Source organism: Cryptomeria japonica, chromosome 3, assembly GCF_030272615.1.
Source record: "Cryptomeria japonica chromosome 3, Sugi_1.0, whole genome shotgun sequence".
Classification (NCBI taxonomy): domain Eukaryota; kingdom Viridiplantae; phylum Streptophyta; class Pinopsida; order Cupressales; family Cupressaceae; genus Cryptomeria; species Cryptomeria japonica.
In genome coordinates this window covers 730,804,428-730,831,378 of record NC_081407.1, presented here as the reverse complement: position 1 = coordinate 730,831,378, position 26,951 = coordinate 730,804,428, and the positions used below count along the sequence as shown (strand labels likewise).

The 26,951-nt window shown below is 37.5% G+C and overlaps 1 protein-coding gene across 2 annotated transcripts in view; it reads left to right on the top strand.

Annotated features, from left to right (window-relative positions):
* The window catches only part of LOC131032472 (DNA-directed RNA polymerases IV and V subunit 2), a 209,916-nt gene that overhangs the window by 60,020 nt on the left and 122,945 nt on the right, over positions 1 to 26,951 (top strand). The gene's annotated exons all lie outside the window — the stretch shown is intronic.

Below are 26,951 nucleotides of genomic sequence, written 5' to 3'. Positions count from 1 at the left end.
CCACCAAACCACCTATTGATTTGGAGGACATCTTCTCACGCATGGACCAAGCTAAAGCTAAGGGGAAGAAAAAGCCCAAGGCATATTCTAGAATGACTAAAGATGATCAAAGGAACCACACTCTTCACATTGCCATCCCGCCTGTAGACAAGCCAGCAGATCAGATTACACTGGCAGATTATAGCATCACGACCGTCCCCATCGGACGAACCACTAAGGAACAGGAAAAGGAGGAATTCAAGGATTCAGTACAGAACATGCTCAAGCAACTTGAAGATATAACAGCTGAAAAGGACATGTATCGAGCTCATGCTGAGCAGGCCGAGGGATACATCGATCAACTCTTGAGACCATTACACAATGCTTCCGAATCCCGCATTCCCTCAACAGCATTGGCACAAAGGACCACAACAGAATTTGAAGGAGTATGGGACACTGCAAGGGCCATCAAGGAAAGGATAAAGGCATCAAAGGGAGGGGAGAATGAATCCTCGAAGAAGTAAAAGAGATGGCTCACCATCGAGAGACCACCCTGGTCCGGCTATTAGAGGTAAAAAGGAAATCCCTTAGTATGCATGAAGTGGCTGCCACTACCCTTCCCCTCATGAGAGCTCTCTTCTGGACCCATGCACAAATTCCTACATTACCCACCATCCTAGATCTTCATAACATCAGCATTCTAGGAATGGTACTGGACTATCACCATGAAGAATGACACAAGAGAAATCATTGATAAAGAACACGATGTGTGGGAGACAATTCTGAACACCATGCAAGAACTTGGCAAAATGATCCTCCGATCAATGGTCTTGGGATGGCAAAATGCCCTTTCCGATAAAGTGATACGACCAGACTGGGAAGAAAGACTAGGGACTTATAGGATCACCTATTCCGTTAAGGACCTAAGTTTTGCTGGTCAATTCCAGTCAGACATGTTGTGCTTCGAGCATAATCGTTCCATCTGGAAGGATGGTTTGAAGCACATGGACCAATATCTCGAGGGCATGCAATATAAAATTCGGCATCCTCCGATGCCTCCATTCAGTCTACTATTCCAATTATGCATCAGGTTCCAGGAGTATGTTCGTGAGGAGGGTGCAGTAGGTCGAGATCTTTGGTAGGAATATTTGCATAGTGAAGATGAGTTTTTGGAAAAGGAATCTAGAGCTGGAAAAGAGAAAGTGATTTCCTAAAAAGTGTTTTTTCCTTAAAAATCTTAAAAGTGCACTTTTGCACCAAAAGGTCATGTTTGACTTCCAAGTCAACTAAAATGTAAAACTTTATGAATGCACCTTTTTGGATTATTTCTACATATGTTCTAATTACCTTTTTTGGGTAGTTATTGCTCCCTTTGGGGTGGTGGTTGATATTTGCCTCCCATTTATGGGTATGGGCAGCCATGTTTTATGGATGAATCTGGGCCACTTCTTTAGATAAGATCTTGGCCATTCATCCATTTTTGAAGCCTATTTAAGCGACTGGTTTTCTCTCATTTTGTAAGAAGAAGTTCTTGGATTGCTGCGAAAGCTTTGGCGAAATTTACAGGATTTAATGCAAAGTTAAGACTGTTTTCAAGTTTCCTTGTGAGTCCATGGTCTCCTTCTTCATTAATTTAGAATTTTTCAGTTATGCTTCTTTCCTTTATATAGCATTTTCTAAGTAAACATCTGATAGAATCCTTGTAGTTCACACCATTAGGGAATGGCTGATTGTCTTTCCTTCTGCATGGTTAATCAGAATCTTTCACATGCTTGGTTTGGTTGTTGAATGCTCATTGAATGAATGTCAAAATTCTGATGTTGTATTTAATAACATGAAAATCCAATTTTCCCTTGAAGATTGCACTATATTGATGCAAGTATTGTGATTAAATGGCTGGTAATGCTTAATTTAGTTATTTGGAGGTGTCCGTCTATTTATTGAATCTGCTATCTTAGTTAAAATTTATATTTTTATATATCTCTCTCTCTCCCTATCCTTTCCTTTTTTTCCTTTTTTTATCAAGAGAATCCGCAGTCCTTTTGAAGACAGTATCAACCCAACTCGAACCATTTGATAAGCAAGACCATTAAAGTTTTGGGGAACTCATCCAGCAATCACCTATCTCACCGTAAGTCCCCCTTGTGTTTCCAGCATAAACACATCAAACCACTGAGCAATCCCGCAGTCAAGACCTGACAAACAAAACCTTGAGGTTGTCCCCTTTGATCAAACATAGAAAATAGCACTAGGGATTTCCTTATCTCAAGAGAGGATAGGATACTCAGCAAGTTTATTCTATTCTGCGTTGGCTGTATGGAGTTTGCAGCAATGCGATTTCAAACACGTCAACAGCCCAACACTTGAAGGATGAAATGGAAGCATGGAAGAAGACAATTTGACAATGTCAAGGCTCCTGCAATAACATATAAATACAAAAAAATTAACATTTGTGATTTATAATTATAAAACTAATACAAAAAAATGTAGGGTTTGCAACTATAAAATTAGATTTTTCTAACAAAAAATGCCTAGAGTTTGTTTAAAAAAAATCAATCAGACCTAGGGTTCTTTTTTTGTTCTACTAAATTAAAATTGAAAGAAGAAATGAAATGTAAAGGAAAATGCATTTTTTTGTAAAAAAAGCACAAAATACCATCAAAATACAAACTCACCTCTTAAATCAAGCTTGAAATCAGTAGAGAACTCTTTCCAATCATTGGTAGACACCTCTTGATGCACCAAACGTATCTACAAAGCTGCCCAAATGCGATTCAACAATGGATTTTAGCTCTACCTCCTTGCTGGTTTCCGTACAATGCACTCTAAATTTTGCTCACAACTTTCTTTTCTCCTTTTACTTTGCCTTCAAAACAAAATGATGTTTTTTTTAGGGTAGAGGAGCAAATACATGTAAAATAAAAAGCAAGTTAAAACATTTTTTTTTATGTTTTTTTTACTTTTCTATTAATTGCCGCACCACAGAGTCCGGGCATCAGGACTCGCTTGGACTTGGTGAGTTTGGTGAGTCCCCAAACTTGACAAAGCTGGGAAATATTTGATCGAGTTCGAGTCTGGGTCCCCTAAAATTGGCAAGCTTGATGCGTCGAGTCTAGGTGAGTCTCATAACACTGGCTAAAACAATTTTTGGAGCTCCTTTTGACATTCTGCAAAGTACCACATTTTTGCCATCTAATTGAAACTTGAGTTCCATGGTTTGAAAGTTTTGAGTGGTTTCTCCCAAAGAATACAACCATTGAACTCCCAAAACTACATTTGTATCTTCTATGTTGACAACATAGAAGTCACTTTCATTTCATAATTTCCCAAAGTGAGACTTATTTGAGGAATTTTCCTTGTGCATTGGATGGTGAAGGCACTGGAAACCATCATATTGAAGCCTTTGGAGTCTTCGATTTTTAGGCCTATTTTTGCAACCACCCTTTATCACTTTCACTGATGCTTCAATAAAGATAAAGAATGTTGATTTCATTTATTAGATTTTAGAGGAATTTGTGGTTTCATTGTGTAGGTAATTATAGACAATATAGAAAGGTATTTTTTTGTAGTACCATGTTCATGGTAAAGCACCCATCTTTATTTTGAAGTTTTTGTTTTTCTCATTGCCTCGAACTTAAATTGGAGGATCTTGCAAAACTTCCATGGATCAAAACAATTTTGGAACACACTAAAAATATTTACAAATGCATATGCATCCATGGTTAGGTCCCCAACTTAATGAGGCAATATACAAAAAGGATTTGGCTCATCCTAGAATAACCTACTTTGCAATGAGCTTTATCACATACAATCTTTGCTTTAGTCAAAGACTGTCTTGAGATGCATGTTTGTTAGTGATGAGTGGTACCAATCATGAAGAAGACTAGAAGTAATATTTTGTTTCTATTTTTGTTCATTTTAGTTATTTATCACTTATACTACTTTTATTTGTTTATAATTTTAGGTTCCCAATTTAATACATTATCTAGCTATTTACTTATTGTTTAACAACAATTCATTGAGCCTTTAGTTGTCCTCTATGCTATTGATGGAGAGAGGCTTGCAATGGGCTATGTATGTGTTGTGCGAATCGCACACCCATCCCCGTCTTGGACAGGGACCCCCCAGTTTGGGCCTTTCTGTCCTGACCCTGAAATTTGGCTAAGTCTGGAATTTCCTGACCCTAAAATTTGGCTAAGTCTGGAATGTCCTGATCTTGAAATTTTTCTAACTCTGAAAAACTGAGGAAACCTCCAAAAACTAGAATTTGCAATATAACTCCTGGAGGTCTGAAACCACTCTCAAACATCCTGAAAGTATATATGGAATATAACTTAAAGTATCACTTATACTTAAATGTTATATTCCATATGCTCAATTGCGGACCCAGAAGCCAAAAGTTGAAAAAGTGAAAACTTGCCAAGAGGCCCTTTAGGTCCGAAATTTACCTTAAGTTGCCAAAAGACCCTCAAGGTCCGAAAAACACTTTAAATGTCCATTTTCGGACCCTGAGGCGAAATGTTTAAAAAACGCGATTTTGCAAAATATGTTACAAGGTCCGAAAACCACTTCAGCGTCCTCATTTTCGGACCCTAGGAGGTAAATGGAAAGTACGTCGAGTTAAAAAACAAAACGCATTTGAGATCTGAAATTCGCCAAAAGCGCTTCAAGCCCCGAAAATCACTTAAACGTCCATTTTCGGACCCTGGGACGAAAAAATAAAAAACGTGAAATCTTGCAAAAGACCTTTAAGGTCTGAAAAATCATTTAAGTGTCCATTTTCGGACCCTAGGACAAAATTAGAAAATGTGAAATAGTGCGAAATGTTTTGAAAAACTCCTCCAGCTCCGAAGTTCGCTTTATAACCCCAAATTCGGACCCCTGCTCCGAAATTTGGAAGTGCATCGATTTTGCATAAAACGTCTTTTGGCCCGAACTTCACATTGAATCCTTATTTTCGGACCCTAGAGCCGAAATTGAAAGGCGACGAAATTGGCGAAAACAACCCAGGTGCTCCGAAATTTGCAAAGCGCGTTGAACTCCGAAGTTTTTACGAAGTCGTTGAAATCCGAAAATATTCCCAGTTCGCCAAAACGCTTAAAACTACGAAGTTTTTTTTTGCGAAGTGTTAAATGGTCCAAAGAACGCCTTAGTAAACAAAATGTCCAAAGCATCCAAAAATTCCAAAGGGCATTTAGGTCCAAGATTTCTACAGGTTACAAAAAACGCGTTTAGCTCCGAAAACTCCCAGTTTGCCAAAAACACTTCAAAGGGTCTGAAGTTTTCTTTAATTTGCAGAAGGGTTCAAGGTCCGAAAATTACCCTTCAGCTGGAACAAAAACCCCAAGTGCTCCGAAGTTCGCCCTTAGGATTGGAAAACGCAGTTTGAAAATTGCAGAATAGCGTCTAAGTTCTCCGAAATTCACCAGAAAAGCATGAGAGTTAGAGTTTTAAAATTTGTAGAAGCTCTTCAAACCTCCAGAGTCGCGCTATAAGAAGATTTCAAAACGCCCAAGACTCCAAAGGTAAAATCACGCAGAAGTAAATCGACCAAGGATCAGATTTCACATTCGAAGAGAAAGGAGAAGCATTTTCAAGATACATCTCACAAAAAGCTTCTCAAGCCAGAGGTCGTAATTAGATTTAATATTTGTTAAAGTAATTAATTAATTTTTCAAACTAATTTAATGAAGTAAAATTGGTTGATTGATCGCAGGACGTCATCGAAGAACCAGGAGAAAAACCTCAAACGCAAATCAAGGATCGCAATTCAAGACCAGGGGCTGAAGACTGGAAAAAGAAAAGATGCAAGAGCGCGAGAGCAACCAAACAATGGGAACCGTGCCGCTGAACAAAGATGAAGTCCACCACCGAGACCAAAGACCAAAGAACACTCTGAATGCTGCAAGTTTATGCATTCTCAAAAAGCACACAGCTGGATTTAATTCAAGGAATTCAATTCCTAAAAAGCTGAAATTGCTTTATTGTAAACTGCCTATGGGTCTCGTGCAAGATATTTTTGTGGATAACTATTCCCAACCACCAAGAAGATTGGATAGACCTGAATTAAAGCCAATTAGTGGCAGGTAGTTGAGATAGTTGCTAGTTGGATAACTGAGAATTAATTCGGCATGGGTTAAAGCTGCCAGCTTCTGGAAGACAGATCAGGACCCTTGGATGCAGTCCATCCTAGCCTTTGATTCAAAATTGTAATATCTATAAAAGGCAGAGGCCTTTCTTTTGTAAAGGGTTAGATTGTTAGATAGTTGAAGACTTTTGTCAGACAGTTGGTTAGAATTTTGTAGTTAGATCTTAGAGGTTAGAATAGGTTAGATCTTAGCAGTAGCATAGAGATGTTGCAGAAATTGTTGTAATATGCAGCTGAAATCAATATATAGACATTGATTTGGTGTTTATTGTCTTGTTTTCATCTTGTTTGCATGGTTTCTCTCAGCATTTTAGATAGATCTTTCTATTTTGGGTGTGCAAGTATTTGATAGATTCGGGCTCATACCACTGAGGATATACTGATTGTGTATCCTTTTGTGTGGTTAACCTGAGCCTTTAATTGTGCTTAGTTCAATTGCAGGTGTCCGTCTGAGCTGCGCCAGAATTGGGTGCTTAGCCGTGCGTCTCCAGTCTGAAAATCTTCCAAGTCCCTTTGAAGGTTGCACCGTTCCTGCAATGTTGTGAGCTATTCTGGCCAAGCAGGAATTGGTTATGCTGAATCCGTCTACCCTCATACCCGTGTTGTTAGTTTTATATCTCCTAACCCTTTCCTTTTGCTCTTTATTGCGTAATTCGAGAATCACAGCAGACTAGCTTGTTGCAAATCGTAAGTCCCCTTGTGTTTCCAGCAAAAACACATCAAGCCACTGAGAGATCCCGCAGTCAAGACCTGACAAAAGAAACCTTGAGGTTGTCCCCTTTGATCAAATATAAAAAATAGCATTAGGAACTTCCTTATCTCAAGAGAGAGTAGGATACTCAGCTGGCTATTCTATTCTGCGTTGGTCGTATGGAGTTTGCAGCAATGCGATTTCATCCACGTCAACAGTATGGAGTGGATAGAGATGAAGAGACTATTTGACGCATCTATGGTGGATTTGAAAAACATTGTCCCACATGGGATATCATTGATTGGTGATGGCACCATGAACTGCACAGGCCCTTACATGTAACTATATATTTCTTGAATCTAGTGTTTCAATTCCACTTGTATTTCAAGGCCAACAAGGTGGTTCTTAGTTGGCTCTATATAGCCAAAGTGGTTGGTACTTGATCCTCAACTTGGAGCCAGGACTATATTTGTAATTGAGATTTGTAGACTTGTGCAAGGGGACCTTTTTGTGTGAGATTTATGTAAGGCAAGTCAAATGAAATTTTGGTTAGGTAAAATTTTATTAAGGTCATACCTTAAGTTTAAACCTTTAATATTTTTTATTTTAATGGCGTTGGGTGAAAATTTTGTAGATCGAGGAGATTTACAAAATGTGGGTTTTCACCATAGTATGTGAGACAATATCTCTCAGAAGGCAAGATATGGTCCCTCCTACTTATAAGGGAAGGCTCCCCCTTGCTATTGCAAACTAAATTTAATACTATTCTACCTGCTAACTTTACACTAATCGAAGATGATCAATTACTTTACTATCTTTTTTCAGAGTAAGTATTTACCCAATTCTCTATTTAGAACAAAGCAACAAAATAATTTTAACTTGTAGTAATCCTAAGAATCTATGCTTATTGGAAGCAAAGTGTCCATAAGAGTACAAACCCTCCCGTTGCTCCCTTTTTTTGAAAATAACTTTGGGAAAGGAAAGTAATAATAAAGCTCAAAGTCTTCTTTTTATCACTATCCTATCAACCTTTACAAATAGATGACTCTTTCTTACAATAAACTTTCAAGTACAATCAAGCAGAATTAACCAAGAAGCTCATGAAAGCTCAAAGACTTTCTGTGACTTCCTATAAAGCTTCAAGAACAAAGTTGAAATACGTGTAACTCAAAAACTTCAACATACACTCCACCTTAAATCCACATGCGTAGAAGGTAAAAGCAGCACAAAGACTACAAGTTATCTCTTTGCTTGAGCATGAAACATTAGCTTCAAACGTGATAAGTAGTTTAAAGACTACAAGATCAAGTTTGACAATATATCATTAATTATAAACACAATAAGCAGCTCAAAGCCTACAAGATTGGGTTTAAATATCTTTCAAATAACACCACAATAGTCACAATCAACTCGAAATAATGTCATCACATTACAACTTGTTCCAACACAAAGATTGAAAGCAACTTGTCTCTTTTATTGATTGCAATTTGATTTACATCTAAAAACAAAGTTTTAGAGTACTTTCCAAACCGACAGAGTTTTGTTGCATTGCCAAAAGATAAATTATTACAAGGAGCACCCTCAATAGGAAAAATAGGAAAAACTCAACTAATTATGACTAAGTCAAAAGTAGAGTTCGATTTGACTTAGGACACATGCAGTCCTATATGCATAGTTGGACTACTCGTCGAGAACTTGGTGAGCTTCTAAAAGCTTGTGAGTTTTTCTGTCCAGCGAGTAGTAACGCCATTGACTCGCAGAAGAAACTCGTCGAGTTTTTCACAAAAACTTGGCGAGTTTCTAGAAAAAACTTGGCTGCATTAAAAAGAGGCCCAAACATGTCAAAAAATTATCTATTTTTTTAAGTCAGTCTCATTCTCTTCATCAGAATATATACATGAGATATAACATTTAAGTATGTTACATTTCAATATGTCTTTTTCCTTTCTTATACTTTAAGTTATAAGTCATGTATATATTGGCAGGATGTTTGAGAGTAGTTTTAGATCTGTAGGAGTTATAATACAAATTCTAAGTTTTAAAAGATCTTTTAAATTTTCAAACAATTAAATTTCAGTAATCAGTAGGCTCCTATCAGCATTCTCTCGCTCTCTCTATCTCACTCACTTTATTTGCCCCGAATTTTAGACCTATCTATCTCCCTATCACTCTTCCTCCATCCCCCTCTCTACCACTCTCCATCTCACTCTCTCCTCTCTCCCCCAAGATCTAGACCTATCTCTCTACCCCTCTCTTTCTCACCCTCAAACCCCCATGAGAGGTGCTACCCTCAACCTAATTTTATTTTGCAGATGCTTGGTGGCAAAGTTGGGGTGGAAATACCCCAAATCTCAAAAAAATTACCGTCAGAATCTAATGTCAGCCTTGTTCATCCAGTTGTGACGGCAATTGGAGCTTGTTTGAGGCCATCCACATGAAGAAGAGGAGCAAGTTAGCTTGAAAACGCCTCAATGACCTTGACTTTGTGCAATATAATCTTCGGTTGCGCATAAGGAAGGTAGAGGAAGCACCAGCTGGTCAAATTGATTTGGATGATATAGATCCTTACAGTGATTGGACATTGCAGGAGCAGCCTCCATTTTTTACAGAGGATGACATCAATGATTTGTAGAGGCAGGCTACGGAGGAGGAGGGGGGTGCATTCGGTTTCACACTGGATGACATTGAGGAGGATGAGGAGGATGAGGAGGATGAGGAGTCATTGCCAGTGCCAGGTGTAGCTAGAGGCAGAGCTACATCCAAGATGGAGGACGAGCCACAACATGAGCCAGTCATACTGAGTGAGGAGGCACAATCATGCCCACGGTAGGCTTCTAGGACTAGACCCTCTAGTTCTACCTCTCCCCTAGTTTTTACTAGAGATGGGAAGAGGAAGATGTAATTGTATTGATTTTTTTACTTTTAGTTCTACAAAAACTATTTACTATTTTGCTTCTAGCCATCAACATTCCTCATAAGGATGTGATTTTGTACCCACTTTGCATTTAAATATATCTAGACTCAGCTTGTTTCTTTTGTTTTCTCATTTATTGACTCATGGGATGCATATTCTCATTGAATTTTGAAAAAAATGCTTTTCTAATTAAATTTAACCAATTTTTTAAGTTCTCGAGTTTTTTGTCGGGTATTGGCCGAGTTTTTCCCAAGTTTTTTTTCAGGCCTTGGCGAGTTTTTGGTTTTGGCAAGTAGTTCAACTATGCCTATATATATACTAGTGCATAAATAGAATGACACTTGAGGTGTCAATTGGAATTACAAAATGCCACTGCACTAGAGATGCATAAAAATGACTAAGTGCCCAGAGACACATCTTTATTATGATCATCCTTCTTCAGAAAAGATTCATATTGTTGCCAGGTAGCCTGTATTTCAGAATCATTTGGTGTTCGCGATGTTTGATACCACTGAGGATGGGAGGAAGAATGGATAGGAGTGTTGCTTCTTGAACTTCATTGTCTTTTCCCTGGAGATGGTTCTGACATTTAAATAGCATTGTAGCATTGAAAAAACATCAACAATTGTAAGGAGCAATCACCAACTATCTTGATCATTTGAACTGAACAGGATCATGTATGTGCTGAATTTGGTGCTATTAAGAGACTACAAAAACTCTTATTGTATCATGGTAGAACAAGTATAAATTGGGCCTACGAACCCTATTTACGTGTGTGCATTTGGTGAATTACACTTAAGGCTAAGTGTGGCTAAAAGGTGCAATTCGTGTTCATAAACCCGAACTACACTTAGGAAAAACAAAGGTTAGGTGTAGATCGGACCTACAAGTCCGAACTACACTAAAAAAGTGCAAGTTAGGTGTAGTTCGGGTCTACGGATCCGAACTTCACCAAGATAGGTGCAGTTCGAGTCTACGAACTACACCAAAACAGTTGCAGTTTGGGTCTACGGATACGAACTACACCAAGACACGTGTAGTTCGGGTCTACGGATCCAAACTACACCAAGACTAAGTACACAAGTGCAAACTCGGGTTAAAGACCCGATTTGACACCAAAATCAACAAAGGTGAAATAAAACTAACTCCTAAAAGGCATTTTGTTCAATCTTTCAAATTGACAACTTGAGACTTCAAATTGAGATGATTTCTCAAGGGCAAAGTCACGAACGGAGACAATGAAATTTTACCTCAATCAATGTGCTTAGAACACATGGGTTACAAATTGGACAAAATTTGTAGGGGTTATCTCACAATTTTGAGCAAGCCAAAATTGAGGATAACAAATGGTAAAGCTGAATAATGAGATTTAATTCTTTTTATTAAAGAAATAATTTTATATGCACAGTGGGAGAGGTTTGGTGTTAAGGTATGAAATCCTTAGAAGATTGCCATATGTTTCTTGAGCCAAACATGTAGTAGTTCAAAGTGTAAGCACAATTAGATTGGTTTGCCAGGTTTAGGGCTTGGTACTGGTCTGGTTCTGGTTCTGGTTCTGGTTCTGGTTTTGGTTTTGGTCCAGTTTGCCTTTGGGTCCGGCTAGGGTCTGTGTCTGGGCAAGTCGATACGTCTAAGGCGAACCTAGATGCCTGGGTGCCCAAATTTACATTTTTTTTGGAAAATTTTATAAAATTTATAGCAATGAGGATTTCTTGTTTGTAGAGATATATGTTTCAGACTTGCAGATTTGTGTGATTAGTTTGCATGTTATCATGCAGGTTTAAGACTTAAAATTATTAAGAACAACAACAAACAATTGATGGATTTATTCAAATTTTTGTTTGTGTTTGAAGCAAGATAAAACAGAGCGGCAAACAATTGAGTTCTGACCTTTTACTTGTTAACCTTATACAATGTACTGGAGCACTGCTCAATCACAACAATAGATTACCCATGCATTAGCTCATTCCGATTTACAATCCTCGGCTTATGAGCAACAACAGAAATATTCAGTTTCCTGAGCTCACTTATGATTTCCACACTTAAGCAGTTGGACTCACTGAATACAGAAATCCCTGAACTTGTATCAGACCTTACAATCTAAGATATACACAATACTTCAAATAGAATAGCTGATCTCCACATAGATTTAGAGTCCCAATCTTCTCCTAAAATAAACATAAGTTAAATTGCAGTTAGCTTCTTATTTCCACGCAACTTTCATGATCATCAGTAGTTTGATATGATTTTTATACATTCAACACTTCTTTAGTTGTAAGTCACAAACAAGATCTAACAAGTTGATGGTGGTTTCGTTGTTTATATGACGCTATGCGACATTCTAATCTTCATTCATGAGTCTAGGCTGCACACATATATATATATATATATATATATAATTTTTACATTGTTTTTGTACTAACGAACCCAAACCCCTTTTCAAAATTTTGCAAACCCGACGAACCAAGTTCTTGAATCCGAACCAGTGCCCGAACCCGAACCGACAACTTAGATTATTTTTAAGGACTTAAACTTCAAAAGGTGCAACAATTTGTTGGTGAACAAGTTGAACGATCTTGTCTATGTACATTATGACCTCTTTCATCACAAACAAATCTTGAGCTTTTACTTGTCCCCCATGACATTAGAGAAGATTAATCCATAATTAGAGTGTAACATTGAAGCTAAGGATCTTGTCTTCATTGAGTACGACCTTGGGCTTATCATGAAGCTAAGATAGTTAGTCACGGTAGAGGAGAGAGCATGAGCAGATCCCTTAGATGTTAATGTTGTTGACAAACATGCAAATATCATAAATGATTGCTTCATCATTGAGGAACTATCTTAGGTGCTAATGCAAGACTAACCATTGAGCTACAAATGCTGGGTTGAGTGGTACAGGCTCCTCTTAGCCATAGTTGTTTCCCTTAGCTCAAGTCTGATTTTGTACTCATTTGATAGATTTTTACTTGTGTATAATTTTATTAATTCATGCACTCTAAAAAAAGGAGAGTGCTTGTTTATATAGATCCATAAAAGTCCTTTCTTAAAATAATCCAATTGGCTCTTGATTTCAGCATGTGCCTATACATATGTTTGAATGAATTTGAAATGAAAATTAATCAAGCCTTTATTTACCAAGTGCATGGAAATCTGTATAGACATAATTGCGTCTATTTTATGTCATGTTCAAACCCAAGAAAGCAAACACCTGACCATACTTTTGCACATTTCAAACTTTCAAAAATTTGGCAATTACGCTATATGATGTGCACCCTCAAGTATATTTGAAATTTAAGTGGTTACAAATTTCATCCTGAAGTCCTATGTTCACTGTTAGAAGGGCACATGCTATTATACTGCCTCACATATTTTGACTTGATTCAAACAATGCATGCACTGCTATATGGCACACACCAAACTAATAGACCTGCAACTGTCTGACCATGAAACATCTGGCTGCCCTCACTCTAGCATACCCTTATATGGGTTTGTAAATTCTAGTTATTGAAATTGTGCTGTCATGTTTAGATGTCCATGCCTATACTATCTTGCTGCAAATTTGACTTAACAAAAATTAATGTCTCTTCTCATATCAGCCTGTGCTGTTATATGCATGTGCAAATTTTTGAAAATCTCTGTCCTCAATAGGGCATGCACTTTTCCACACCTTAGCAACTTTTGAATTCCAAAATTTTCCCTTCTTCTCAAAGGCACAAGCCATATAAGTTTGCAACTTTTTGCAGTTCAAACTTGTTCTTCTTCATCATGGTTTGCTTCACTTCACTCTAGCTACAATTTAGACTTGAATTCCATGTAATCTTTCATACAAGCATGTGCCAGATAACTAGGTGATGATCTTTCCCTGTCTTGAATTTGAGCTCCTCTTCATCATTTAAAAATCTACTCTTTACTTTTGTGAATGCATTTGAAAGATTTATTTATTGATCCTACAAAAATATAGATGAGAGATGACAAAAATGACATAGGGAGCCATAACAAAGCTTTGAAACATGGCTTTCAATTTGACAAAATGATAAGGATTTATCTTCATTTTTTATATGGGTAAATAGATGTTATATAATTTTTTAGCTTAGATTATTTTATTATCTCCCTTTTCCCTAGCTTGTGATCATGTGTCTCTTTTTCAACCCCAATGTCAACTACATCCAATGAGAGAAAAAGTTAAAATTAATTAAACATATTTTATAGTTCACATTATTGACGTAACTGTATGGTCTTTTGATTTCTCGCCGCCTTATTGGCAAAATCCACCAATCTTTTACGATCAAGTTAAATTCTAGCTCTTTCTGATCGCTGAGATCCTGATGTGGGCAAGGTGAGAGCATATAAAGACTAGAATGAGAACATTTAACATAACAATGCAACTTACTGACAGCAAGCCAACTAATTAACAATCAATGCCCAAATAGGTGGATAGAAACAATATGCTTAATCCCAATTGGCTGATTAAAACCAGAGATTGGGTCAATTCCAAAACAGCAGACTACAAGCTGATTGAGATCAGCACCAAAATGGCAGATAATGAATGCAAACACTGATTATAATGCAAAGCTAGATATAAAATGAATCTGGCAAAAGACCTTATGGATTATTATAAATGGCAAACAACTTCAATCTAGGGGTAAATCACACAAAAATTACAATATACAGCCAACTTGGAACTCTTATTGAATATTCTTCAGATTTGTCACTTGTAAATTCACTTGAATGTAATTCCAATCGACCAATATAAAGAGATGTTATTGTCTATATTTTACAATAATAAATCTACAACTGAAATTTCGATTTGCTGACCTTACTTGTTTCTGTACGGTTTTAAAATATTGTACAAAATTTGGTAAAGATGTTAATACAATTTAAACCGTAAAATGAGAAGTCATAACATGGTACAACTCTCTTTTGGCATAGTATTGTTGTGGTGTTTTCACACATCGCCCCATTGCAAATGGGGACCCCCACTTTTTCACTTTTTAGGGTAGATGTTTCGCTTAGGTTGTCTTAGTTTAGTAGTAGTCTCCTAGTTTTAGCCTTTGCTTATGAGAGGGTGTCATGTGTAATGTCCCCTTCTCAGCTTGAGACTGTTAGATGGATCATTAGCCTATTCTGGAAACCCATAGGCCAATCAAAGACTTGTTGACGTGTCTAAAATCGCATTGCTACGACTTCATCCGGCCAACGCAGAATAGAAATGCTAAGAATCCTATCCTCTCTTGAGATAAGGAAATCCCTAATGCTGTGTTTATTTGATCAATGGGGATGACCTCAATGTTTCAGTTGTCAAGTCTTGACTGCAGGATAGCTTAGTGGTTGATGTGATTTGTTGGGAACACAAGGGGACTTACGATTTTGCAACTAGCTGGTCTGCTGCGATTCTCGAACTGCAAAATAGAATTAAAAGGGAAGGGATAGGAGATCTAAAACTAACAAGATTGGTATGCAGGTAGACGGATTCAACATTACCAATCCCTGCTTGGCCAGAATGGCTCACAACCTTGCAGGAACGATGCAATCTTCAAGGGGACTTGGAAGATTTTCAGACTGCAAATGCACGGCTAAGCACTCAATTCTGGCGCAGCCTAGACGGACACCTGCAATTGAACTAAGCACAATTCAAAGGCTCGGGTTAACCATACAAAAGGATACACAATCAGTATATCCTCAATGGTATGAGCCTGAATCTATCAAATACCTGCACACCCAAAACAGAAAGATCTATCTAAAATCCTGAAAGAAACCATGCAACAAGATGAAAACAAAGACAATAAACACCAAATCAATGTCTATATATTGATTTCAGCTGCCTATTACAACAATTTTGCAGCATCTCTATGCTACTACTAAGATTTAACCTATTCTAACTTCTAAAATCTAACTCTCTAACAATCTAACCTTCTAATTGTCTAACCCTTTACAAAAGAAAGGCCTCTGCCTTTCATAGATTTTACAATATGAATCAGAAGCTAGGATGGATTGCATCCAAGTGTCCTGACCTGCCTTCCAGAAGCTGGCAGCCCTAACCCATGCCCATTAAACTCTTAGTCATCCTCCAACCACCATCCCAACTACCCACAATTGTTTGGCATTAATTTGAGTCTATCCGGTAGTTGGACATAACTATCTACAACTGACCTGTTTCCCCTTTGTTTCAAAATATTTGAGTGGGGCCCACAGGTAGTTTTACAATAAAACAGTTTCAGTTTTCAGAAACTGAACTTCTAGAATTAAATCCAGCTGTGTATTTCTCGAGAATGCATAGACTTGCCGCATTCGGAGTGTTCTTTGGTCTTTGGTCCTAGTGGTGGATTTCAACTTTGTTCAGTGGCACGCTTCCCAATGCTCGATTGCTCTCGCGCTCCTGCAGTGCATTCCTGCATCTTCTTCTTCAGCATTTAGTGCCTGGCTTTGTCATTTCAGGCTTTCTCCTAATTCCTTCTGATGACGTCCTGCGACCTGCAAACAATCAATCTCACTTAATAAATCAGTTTGAAAAATTAAAATTAATTTAACAAATATTAAATTTTAACGATGTCTAGCTCGAGAAGCTCTTTGTGAGATGTATCTTTTGAATGTTTTCGCTTTCTCCTTCGGGAATTCAGGACCTTTAGGCAAGTTGAGAGATTCGGGTTCGAGTTAAGGCCACCTCTTTTGAATTCATTAGGGCTTTAGGATTAAAATGCACGAGTTCTCACTTGGTTGACCCCTTGGCAAAACTCGACTCTTTAGCCAAATTGCAAACTCATTTAAAATATTTTCTCCTTTTACCTGGCAAAGTTTGGATTCAACAGGTGAAATTCAAGTTTTATTCAAAATCACGATGTTTGCCCACTCAATTTTCGGGTCGTAGGGGCCTTTTGCAAGATTTCGAATTCTCATTTTGGCCTTATAAGCCGATTTTGACTTGGAATGACTCTTCCTCTATTGTTTTCGGGTTGTTTGACTATTTTGCAAGTTTGGAAACCTTAGGTTTTCGTGCAAATGAACATTATCTTAAGATTTTACTTGCTTGGTTATTTGCTTTGATTTCATGAATCCTCGGCTTCCTTAAATGCGCGAACTTGGTGATTTGGTCATTTTCGACCTGGAAAGACAAAATGTAAATGTTAAAACGCCTTTCCACCCAATTTCGGGGTGAAGCCACCTTTTGCAAACTTCGCGATTTTCACTTGCTTGGCGATTTTCGGGGTAGAGGCATAAAATGAAAACTTATAAAGTGATTTATAAAAGTGACTCTCTTCCGTATTTCGCGATTTTATGATGTTTGCCCATTTTTTGGCTAAAATGATTATTTGCAAACTTTAAAACTTAACGCCTTTCCACTTTTAGCATTTTCAGGGTTTTTGGCTAGTTTGCAAAGCTTATGAATTTAGCGTTTTACATCACGCGATTCTTTTGGCTAAGGAGAGTTTTGAAAAAGCTCTTTAAGTTTTACGCTTTTCACTTATACAATTTTCGGGTCAAAAGGGGCTTTGAAAAGTTTCCATGTTAAACGCTTTTCACCCTTTCCCATTTTCGGCTCTCTGAGCCATTTTGAAAGTCGGAGCGAAAGGTTATTTTGGCGAGATTTTGAAGTTTTTCGGCTCCTTGAGTTGTTTTGTAAATTTCAGCCTGGAGGGCCGTTTTGAAACTTGATCTCGCCTTTGGGCTACCAAGCCGATTTTGTATGCTGGAGTGCTTTTGGCCTTAAAGGCCTTTTCACGAGTTTGGGATTTTCGGGTAAACGGAGTTATTTGGGCGAAATAGATATTTGGATTCGATGCTTGCAGAATGGCCGTAGAGGCCGAAATTGGCCTCACCGGCACTTGACTTGGACTATCTCCCACGCGAAGAACCCAGAGACGGGGCCCCCTGTCAATGACGGGGATGGGTGTGTGATATGCACAACAAGACTAAATTAGGGTTTCCATCTTCCGTGTGGATTTCAGAAGGGTGTTTGTAGGAGTTTGAAAGTTTGCCACCTAGGTTTTTTTGGGTTTGTCTAGAGGTTCAGAGTGGTATGACATGTATTTCCATCAGAGGAGATTTCTTTCTGGATGGATTTTAGAGGGGTGTTTGCAGGAGTTTGGAAGTTTGCCTTCTGGGTTTGTTTGGGTTTCTCGAGAGCTTCAGAGTGGTATGACATGCATCTCCATCAGAGGAGATTTTTGAACTTACTATTTTTAGTAAATTTTGACAGCTCCCTAGATTGTGCTTAAAAGGTGTTTGGAGTCACTATTTTTAGCAGTACAACACAACACTTGGTTTCTATTTCTGGCAATCCGATTTGAGGTGTGGCTCATTTGGTTCTCTTGGAGTCCATTTTTGGAAGGCAATAACTAAAATGATTTTATAATTCCAACTTGCCTTTTGACCCCCACGCCTAGGCTCAATGACTTTAAGATGTTTTTAAAAGATGTTCTCATGTGGCCCTCCAAGTTGGGAATTATTAATAATTTTTATTAAGTTATTGGTGCACATGAAAAGGGAAATAAAATAAAGTAAAACTTTTAATCCCACATGACTTGGAGAAGAGGGTTGATTCCTTGAGAAAAGCTATAAAAGCAAGTTTGAGAGGCTCATTCGGGTATGCTATTATTTTGATAACGAAGTGCTGCTGAAATATTTTCAAAGACTCTTGCTTTGGGGTTGTGTGCCTCCTAGCTTCTTCCAGTTTCGAGTTTGAAAGATAACTCCTAGCTAATTGTGGTGTAGCTTCATCCAGAGGTTGCTAGGGTATTCCAATGGAGATTTCAGTTTTGAGTGGATTAGATGTTTTCTGGTTGGTGAGTGAGTGGTGTTTGTTTTTGGAGTGTAAAAACCCTAGTCATTGATTCAAGTTTGTATTCATATTGTCTAGAGGTTTGGTCCGATTTTTGTGGGTATTGGCTCATTCTTTTCCAAAGAACTAGACACTCCTATGACCAAGGTTTCATGATTTTTGATGAGGACATTTATTTTTGGTTCTGGTCGTACCTTTTATCTCGATGTACCATCTTGTCTAGGTTGCATTGGGATTCATGCCATCTCCATAGTTGCTGGTTGGAACTTGGGATTGGATGGAGGTTGGACATCGAGCCTTTATGGTGTCTTTGCTTTCAGTTTGAGTTATTTTGGAGAAGAATCGAGGGAGATATGATTTCATTTGAAGCTTTTTTGGATTGCTGGTTGAAAAAATCAGTTTGCAGCTGTTGCATATTAGATTGGGTATCGCTGTTCTAAACTCCTGTTTATCATCATAATTTATTAGCATTGACTTTGGATTTGTTTCTCTAACTTCTTGAATCATAGTAGAAGCGTTTTCTCATTATGCTTCAATGTTAACCTTATTGTAATTTGCTGATTTAGTAGTACTAAACAACATTCTTTAATTTTCAGATTTTGAAGCTAATATTGTTACCCACTAAACAAGTGGAAGTGGCTGGTTCACCGCCAATTTCTTATTCCATTACTTTCCAGCATTTGTTGATAGCACTCGTGCTGAATAAGTGGTTGAGTTTAGTTTTTGTTTTGCCTGCTGAGAAGCGAAAGTGGTTGGTTACATTGCCAAGTCTTGCTTTCAATAAGCCTTCAATTAATCTTTGTAATCCCCACTAAATAAGTGGAAGTGGCTGGTCATACTGCCAAATGTAGTGCTCTTTCCATGTTATATCTTACTCTCCCACTACACAAGTGGTCGAGATGGTATACTTTGCTTATTGCTAATGCTAATGGGTGCTAGTGTTGTGTTCAAAAATGGAAAAAACTAAGGGGGTTATTTCATCATGTCAGAATGCAAAAGACGTTAAAATAATCTTAAGTGTCAGGGTGCCTTAGAGTTTTGATTTATTCTAGCTAAGTGTTGAGTTTCAATTTTGCCTTTAAATGTGAGCATAATGTGTTTTAAATGTTGCAAAATGATGTGATTTTTGTGTGCAAGTGTTAAAAGTCCCTATAGGAATCGTTTTTCCACTCCTAGGAGGTAAAATAAGTCAAATGTGCACAAAGTCCTGATGGACTCCTATTTTCCCCACTCAAATCCAGTCAAAATGATGAATGTCCCGATACATAACGATGAAATTTGACAAGTCTGGACATTTTTTGGTGTGAAAATTATCAAAGTCCTGATGGAAAACATGAAATTAAGGTCCAAAAATGAGTAGTCTTGATGGAGGACATCATTTCCTTGAGTTTTAGGACTTTGTCCTGATGGAGCGTGATTTTCCCCACAATGTGTCCCGATGAAGGGCGTTTTTCCCCAGGAGTCCTGAACTGAGTCTTGATGGACCACGTTTTTCCACTGGAAAACTAAAATTTGACTAAGTGTTGGAATTTGTCCCAATGAAGTGTGGATTTCCACAAGGATGAAAAGTGAAGTGTAACGAAGTTTTGTGTCGACAAAAGTCCTTGTCCAGTGTGATGTCCCCACCCTTGTCAACACATGACTGAATTGACACCATTCTTCATTTTCGTGAAGTCTCTAAGAAGAGACGAAATTACAAAGAAGACAACCCTTATATGCAACGTAAACATCTCATAACCGATATTCATCCAGGCACAAGGAATCCCTATATGCACCGATCATTATCATACTCGATGATATAGAATTAATATATCCTCACCACAATAGAAGTAGCAGATTAATCACTCAGCAATTAGTCAAATAAATAACAAATAATTACTAAATTGGAAAGGTTCGATTAGCATCATAAACCAATCTGTATTGATTTGAGGGTGAGACGGCTTGACAATAATTATGGATGACAACGATTAAGAGATAACAAACAATTATTAAGAGATATGATTTACACAACAACCGATCTGCATATATAATGGAACAATACGATTAAGACACTAAGCCCTGTTCATCAAAGGACACAATTAAGTAAGGGAGGTGCCTCTTCACATCCAAAGGATGTTACTTTTCACGTTTGCAAGATATATAATGGGTATCAAAACCATTCTCTAAAGATCATCGAATACTACTTTTGTCTGTCAATTGTGTCCTATTTAGATCTGCCCAATCGAGCATTACTACCTTTGGCATAAAATATTGCATGTTACAAATTCCACATCAGTTATAACACTAGGCACTGCATATTTCTCAGGCATAGATCAAAGATAGAAATTCATCTTTCTTCAACATAGGCGAAGGGGAAAGTTATCAGCATGAGTCCGTTGCCAAACCAGACACAGCTTAACTAACATTATTGCTATAACCCAAGGAAAGAGATTCAAAGCATACGTTACATAGTCACACATCAGATAGAGAAGCATTCTCTCTTCAATTCTGTGAATTGGATATGCCATTGCGTATTCCTTCAATTTAGACCAAGGACTGCAGTATCAAGGCATCTTATAAGTTGCAAAACAAACTTGTATATATTAATCAAGATCACCTTGCATATATTTAATTAAGCATTATTCGAGACTTTTGGGGAAAAAGTCTCTTGAAATTGATCTTTGCAAGATAAATGTCCCTAGTGCATAAGCTATAAAATAAGGGGACATTACATCCAGATAGGGGTTGTTTTTCCCAATGCCAATTTATGGACAAAGTTAGTGAAATAAATGGAATTCTTGTGTGTAGAAGGGGATCGAATTTCCCCAAAATGAGATGTGTGGACAAAAGTGACGAAATGAACATGATTTTGGAGTCCAAATGACCCACGTTTTTCCCCAAGATGACTTTTTCCGGACAATGCAAGTAAAACTATGAATTCTAAGTGTCCTAATGAGGGTCGATTTTCCCCAAGGTGGAATTTTGGGACAAGGTGAATGAAATGAATGGGTGAATTTATTGTGTCCAAATAGGGGTTGTTTTTCCCCAAGTGCCTCCTGTGATGAGTTGTGGTGAAATTTAATGAAAATTATTGTCCCAATATGAATCGATTTTCCCCAGTTGGCTCAAATTTAATGAAAGCGAAAGATTTTAAATGCAAGGTGTGCCTTCATTTAATTGTTTTTACCTTGTTACAAATCATTTAATGATCAACAACAAATATTTAATGACAAAATGGATTATCCCAAGGCAAATCGTTTTTCCCCCAGGTTGTATAAAAGGCAAGTTTTCATCCCACATTGCTTGTGTGGTGAAATATCAAGGTGAAAACATGAATAAGTAAGCCCAACCAGCAATATAATATTATTATTTTGCCTTGATGTGACTAATTGAAGACGCTGACTGGAGGGAGATTGAAGATTCCAATTGGGTGATTTTTGTCTAAGTGTCTTTTGGACACCATTGTTGAAGGAGAGTTGCAGATTGAGGAGGGCGATTTCGCCCAATCATGCCTAGCGCCACCATTAGGGGGGAGTAACAGTGATTTTAGTGTGGCTGGTTGAGCCACAATTTTTGGCGAGTTGGAGGAACTTCATGTTTGGTGCCACTGTGGGAGAGCTGCGACTTCATCCAAATCTGAGCTTGATGCCATAGCTAGGCACATTTGTGACATTATCCTTGGACGTTGCATTTCCAGATCTGAAATTTCCTTTCCAGCTATCATTGCACAAGGGCAATTTTGTTTGGACACCATTTTTTAGGATTAAGGACATTAATGTGAAGACACCATTGTTGGTGCAAGTCTGAAACTACATCCCCAGCATTTTCTTCAGACTGAAACAACATTTCCAGCCCGATAGTTGTGCCCAGGCGTGGCCATTTTTGAACTGGGAGAGATAGAGCAACTTAAGTGCAAGTGTGTGACATGGATGTGACCACTTCCAACCACTGATATCCATCATTTTCAAAGTGTCTTCAAACTTTTGGAGGCCATTTTCAGACCTTGGAAGGTGTTTTCAGACTTGAAAATCAGAAAATCAGGCCTTAATACACCTTTTTCAGAGTGTATTTAGACCTGGGTATACTTTTTTGAGCTTCAAATCAGTCATTTTTTGAGTATACCAGTGTATCTTCAGACTTGGTACTCAGAAAAGCAAGTCTGAGACAACTTTCCAGCACCTAAATCAACCATTTCCAGGGGTGTCCTTAAACTTTATACTCAGAAATCAAACCTGAGATTACATCAAACATACCATTTTCTGAGTTTACAAGGGTGTCTTCAGACTTATTTATTGCAATCAGACTTATCTTAAGTCTGAAAATCAAGTTTTCTGAGGACAAATTTTCAAGAATTTGATCAAATCTCTTGTATTTTCTACAATTTGTGCTACCTAATGTTGAATTTCTGATTTTCATGAGCTTACAGGTCTAAAAACTATTTGAAATCGGAACCAAAGTTAATTCTGGAAAATTATTTGTGAGAACAAAGTGAGGAACATTGAAGTGCCCTGATGGGGCTCGAATTTCCACTCCAAATGGTGATCAACACAAAATTTTTAAGGACAATGAGTCCCGATGGGGGTCGGATTTCCACTTGAGGACAAAACTACAAAGGAAGGGACAAATCAATTCAAATGAAGATCATTGACAAAGTAGTCCCTATAGGCATCAAATTCCACCAAATAAGGGAAGGGACAAGGATAATGCGGATGTTTTGAGAACTGATCTGTTCATATGAGGATGGATTTCCCACCAAGGTTGAAATAAAGTTTAACACATGGGTGTTTGATTCAATGTTTGTTTTGCAGGTCTACTACAAGGAAGGGAAGCATGATGATCAAGGCTTGAGGTGAAGGAGGATGCAACTTGGGCTCAACACTTCAAAGCGACAAATGATGAAGGATTAGCTCCAAGATGACAAGCATGTTGCAAGGACAACATCACAAATTCGAATGAGGAAGATCAACATTTCAAGGATGGGCAGAGGATTTCAAAACAAGGATTTCCATAGGCAAAGATGTGGACTAGATCAAACATGAAGAGAACTTCACCTGAGATGAACAAGTGAAGGAAAGCAAGTTCAAGACATGAGCACAAAGGATTTCACTTCAAGAAATCGGGAACTACATCAAGTAATTTCAATATCAAAGAGTGCCAAGGAAGGAAATATTTCAAGATTTTGAGATTGGGAAAAATTTCCAAACATGAGGATAAAATTGTTCGAGGTAAAAGGACAAGTTAATCAAATCTATAAGGCAAGCTGAGGTGGCATTCCAGTCAGCATCTGTTCAATCAAAGGGTACCAAGTCAACGTTCATTCAATGAGGGAATAAGTGACATGTGGCACTACATCAAATATTATTTATCTTACTTACCCTCATCTCTCATTGGTCAATGTAATGGTGGTTGTAACAAACCCTAATTAGGGTTTCTATCGTTCGATCTTGGCCATTGATCTTGAATCAATTTCAGCCATTCATTGTAATGAAAAGTCTATATAAGGCTTAGTGCTCTCATTTGTAAAGGGGAATAGAATAGTTAGCAGTAGAAGAGTAGAAGATAGTTAGTAGATCATTAGAAGTTAGAGTAGAGTAGAGTAGGAGAAGAAGAAATTGTTGTTAAGATTTGTAAATGAATATGCTCTTTTCATTGAAGATATGGTGAAATATGTTGTTTCAACAAGCTGCATGGTTTCCAATTCTCATTTGCTTTTATGTTGATTAGATGAATGGAAGATTATGTGGATAATTAGTGGTGAAACTTGTCTAATCCATACCACTAGCTTCTTGTTGATTGTAAGTTTGCCTTGTGTGGTCAACTGGAATATGAATCGAACTTAACTTCATTTATTGCTCGTCCATTGGTATGCATTACCTTGATGGTATTGATGTTGATGGTAGTAATTTGAACATCTATAACTTTACCTTAGAAGATTGCACTAGCTTTGTGGAGTTGTTCATTGATGTCAAAGCAAAGTATAGTAGAGTCTCACCAAGTCATTCACTACATCTTACATTCCTAGAATTAGATTAGACTCTCTAAACCCTTTCCTTTTGATATTTCTTTGTTAGATGAGTTAGTCCCAAGTTCCAACAGCATTCAAGCATTCATGTACAACGTAAGTCCCTTTGTGATTTTAGCATTATTGCATCAAACCATTGAGCTTAACTGCAAGTTAGGACCTGACATTTCAGAACCTTGGAGTTGTCTCATTTGATCGCGAAGCGTAGCATTTGAGAGACTTTGTTCAAGAGAGGATAAGATACCTTGGTATTTTATTTTGTGTTCGATTGTGCATAAAAACACATCAAGTATGACACACTTTTCTTTCCAAAAAGGTGTGACCCTCTCCAAAAATCACTCGCCCACTTTATTAACTTGTATAGCAATTGAGTTGAGTAGTCATCATGTAGGAAATGATAGAGCCCCACTAAATATGAAATATTGACTTTATGAGGAGCGACTTGTGTATAATTTAGTATGTCCTGCTTGGGGCTGCAACATCTTCACAAGATAACAATTAAATATGTGCAATCAAATGAATAACATAATCATCTATAATCTAAAGCTCACACAACATTCTAAAATAACTCTGATAAATCTAGAACTTTACCCACAAACTGAAAAATCCCCACAACGCAGAAATGTGGAAAATAACACAAATAATTTATTTTTTATTTTATAAATGCATTTGTAAATCACATCAGACCAACACAATGAGAATCTTCAACCCAACCGCATAATCCAAAAATACAATGCAACACTAGAAATCCCATGATGGAATTTCTCTTTTGGAAAGGAGGGATTTTGTACTTAATCCCCTTGCTGATAGGATTTTCATTCTAGTGCAAGAAACAAACACAAGGCTAAATTCCGAATTCAAGAGTTTGGATAATTTTATGGATGGCAGCAAATGAGCCCTCAAACCCATTTTATAGACCTTTGAGGAATGAAAAATAAAATATTAACTTTTTTCCTCCAAAAAAAATAATTTTAAATTGACTTTAGTAACTCTACCCAAAATTAATAAATATAATTAAGAGTTACATAAGGCCTTATTGTGCCCCATTTAGGCAGCCTTTAAAAAGTAAATAATTTTTTCCTTACAATGCTAACAAAATTTAACAATAGAACATTTAAATTATTATTAAAATAGCTTTTCTAACCCAACCCATTAATCTATGGAGAATTAGAAAATAGGCTAAGGGACCATGTCGCATACCTAGAGTTGAAAAGGGAACATCACAGCAGTGTGCACCTATAATTATAGTAATTTTCTGATTCTATGCATCCTTTTCCTTTCTTACCATACTTATTGTAATCTCCTAAGATTTTCTCTATGAACAATCTGTAATCTAACTATTCGGGATTCAACTTACAATGCACAGTGACCCCTGTGATGCTCCATAATCCTTACTGCAACTTGTTGATATTAAGAGGCAGGAATACAGGCCAGCTAAAAACCAATTAAAAAAGAACCAAAACAACAGTAATACTTATCTTCACACAACCTTACCCAACTAAACTTACAAGAAAATAAAGTGAACCAAAATTACAGTAATACTTTTCTTCACACAACCTTAACTAAACTTACAAGAAGATTCTCAAACAAACTGATCCAAAACACAAATGACCCTTCTGTTGGCTGCTTGTGGAAGTTATTGTGCTGAACCTTGCCAAGTGTACTATGGTCCATTTTATGTCTCCTCAAATGCCAATCACCACATCTAAGCGTGGCTCTCCAATTACCTGTTCCTGCAACTACAAACAGCATCAGCAGAATGTGCCCAAAATGGATAAATCAAGTAGAACAATAATCGACTTAAACATTTACCATGTGCATATCAATTTGTTATAATCAAATATGTCCATAAGTCAAGTATAATAATCAATGTTCCACGGCCGTTGGGGATGGGGAGATGCATGCACAGATTTTGGGGACGAGGGGACAAAAGCCTTAAGTTTCAGGGACAGGAAGACATGGGCCTGGGGGGGAGACGCGTCCCCATGGAACACTAATAATAATGAACTTTATGCATCCAACTTATTTACAAACAAAGATAATAACAAGTAAATAAAAATGGATACGACAAATATTCATGAAATCCCTAGAATTGAAAGGAAAAATCTGTACAAAAGGAAGCAAAGGAGAATATCAACTACTGAGATCTGTGCAGAGAGACCGGCAGAAGAACTCAAAGTCAAGAAGTAAAACCCTTCTCGACACCACTGGATTCATGTAATTACTGAAGTAACTGCTCAATCCAGCAACTAGGTTTGGCTGGAAGATTACAGGTTGGATTTTGTTTAGTTTCAGAGTTTAATAAATTCATCTGTATTAAGTCATAAATTTGAAGGTGAGTACTTCTAGTGCACCCTTTTTTATGGCTCTGAAAATTTCAATAAGAATCTTTAAGCTGGAAGAGGCAATCATGTTTTTGAAATTCCATATTTTGAAGGT